The sequence below is a fragment of the Octodon degus genome, unplaced genomic scaffold (assembly GCF_000260255.1).
Source record: "Octodon degus isolate 3935 unplaced genomic scaffold, OctDeg1.0 scaffold00047, whole genome shotgun sequence".
Taxonomy (NCBI): domain Eukaryota; kingdom Metazoa; phylum Chordata; class Mammalia; order Rodentia; family Octodontidae; genus Octodon; species Octodon degus.
The window spans coordinates 3,586,204-3,588,475 of NW_004524623.1; the positions used below are offsets into that span (position 1 = coordinate 3,586,204).

The 2,272-nt window shown below is 39.5% G+C and overlaps 1 pseudogene; it reads left to right on the top strand.

Moving 5' to 3' along the window:
• The first annotated feature begins 315 nt into the window (after positions 1 to 315).
• LOC101592924 lies at positions 316 to 1,702 on the top strand (annotated as a pseudogene).
• Positions 1,703 to 2,272: the final 570 nt, after the last annotated feature.

The following is a 2,272-nucleotide window of genomic DNA, read 5'->3' on the forward strand; positions in this document are numbered from 1 at the left end:
AGACCGTGTAGACCCTGTACTAAATACATAAAAAAACCCACATATATTGCAGATATGACCAGTGTGAAGATAAAGTGCTTAATATTGAAGCAGTAACTAGATGGCAGGAAGATCAATGTAAGGCTAATCAGAGTTAGAGAAAATCTAAAGAGCACAGATTTACTAACATGCTTACAAAAATTATAGAAGAAAATTTCCAAATATAAGAAAACAGTTTAAAATACAAGTAAGCAGGTGCAGACCTCACTGCCCTCTATTTTCCAGGTTTCAACCTTTCTTTCCAGCATGGTCACTGCCTTCAGCTTGTTCAGGATCATGATGACAGCAGAGGTATTGAACATTGGCAAAAAAACTCTATGAGGGTAAAACAAAAGAAGTCTATGAATTGTTAGACAGTCCAGGAAAAGCCCTGCTGCAGTACAAGGCCAGATTACAGCCAGAAATGCAGCCAGAAAGAATCATCTGGAAGGAAAAGCTGCCATCTCCAATAAGATTACCAGTTGTATTTTCCAGTTGTTACAGGAAGCAGGTATAAAAACTGCTTTCACCAGAAAATGTGGAGAGACAGCTTTCATTGCACCCAGTGTGAAATGATTCCAATTGAGTGGGTTTGCAGAAGAACAGCAACTGGTTCCTTTCTCAAAAGAAATCCTGGCGTCAAGGAAAGATTTAAGTTTTCCCCACCTAAAGTGGAGCTATTTTTCAAGGATGATGCTAATAATGATCCACAGTGGGCTGAAGAACAACTAATTGCTGCAAAATGTTGCTTTGCTGGACTTGTGATAGACCAAACTGAAGTGGATGTCATGAGTCATGCTACATAAGCTTTTTTTTTTTTTTTTTTTTGCAGAACTGGAGATTGAACTCAGGCCCTTGTGCTTACCAGGCAAGCACTAATCCTACTGAGCCACTTCCCCAGCCCTACATAAGCTATTTTTGAAATACTGGAGAAATCCTGGTTGCCCCAGAACTGTACACTGGTTGATGGGAAGATGAATTTGGTGTTGATGTGACTGCCAAAGAAATTGTTCTTGCTGATGCTGCTGATAATGATTCCTGGAGACTCTGGCCATGAGGAGATTGAAGCCAACAGAAAGACAAACAGTCTTACCGTGACCTTAAGGAAGTAACCCCTGAAGGGCTTCAGATGGTAAAGTAGAACTTCAAATGGGTTGCAGAGAGAGTCCAGTTGATTCTGAAATCAGAATGCCAGTGCAGGGTTGTAGTGTTGATGGGCTCAACTTCTGATCTTGGTCACTGTGAAAAAACCCAGAAGCCTTGTGGAAATTACTGGATTCCCTGCGAACTTTGAGTAACATCTGCCCATAAAGGCCCAGATGAAACTCTGAGGATTAAAGCTGAGTGTGAAGGGGATGGCATTCCAACTGTATTCATGGCAGTGGCAGGCAGAAGCAGTGGTATAGGCCCAGCGATGCCTGGTAGCACTGCATATCCAGGTATCAGCCGTCCTCCCCTCACATCAGACTGGGGAGCTCAGAATGTGTGGTCTTCTCTCAGACTACCCAGTGATCGGGGCTGTTCAACCATACTTTCTCCAGAAGGATCAGCTCAGTTTGCTGCTCAGATATTTGGACTAAACAACCACTTGGTGTGGGCCAAACTGTGAGCAAGCATATTGAACACATGGGTTTCCTTGAAACAGAAACAGGCTGACAAGAAAATGAGAGAATGCAATTTCTAAGAATGTCATTTCATTGTTTTAGGGGGTCCTATACATTCCCAGTTTAGCTGCAGAAAAATAAGCAAAATAGAAAAAAATGATTCTTGGTCAGAAAAAACAAATAAAATTGATAATGAATAAATGCTTCTCTAGATGTAAAAAAAAAAATACAAGTAAGCAGACATTTAGAGAACACCAAATAATTATAATGAAAAAAGTTCACTAAGTCATATCCTTAAGAAATTCAGAGATATCCAGCAAAAAATAAAACCCACAATTCTAAAGATGAGCAGAGAAAAACAAACAAACACATATAAAGGTAAGATTAGTTTACTCAGCACAGTTATCCTTCAAAATAGAGAGAGAAATCATGTATTTCCATGAAAATGACCTGATCAGAAGATACATGAGTGCTAAACCAGCACTAGAGAAAATGCTCAAGAATATTTTTAACAGAACCAATGAAGTGAACACAGCTAAAAACACAGAGGAAAGTGGTGGGGCGAATGGATTAAAAAACAAAACATCAGGAAAAGAAAATCAAAAGATAGAGCAACAGATAAACACAGCAATAGAAAATATCTCATTAAT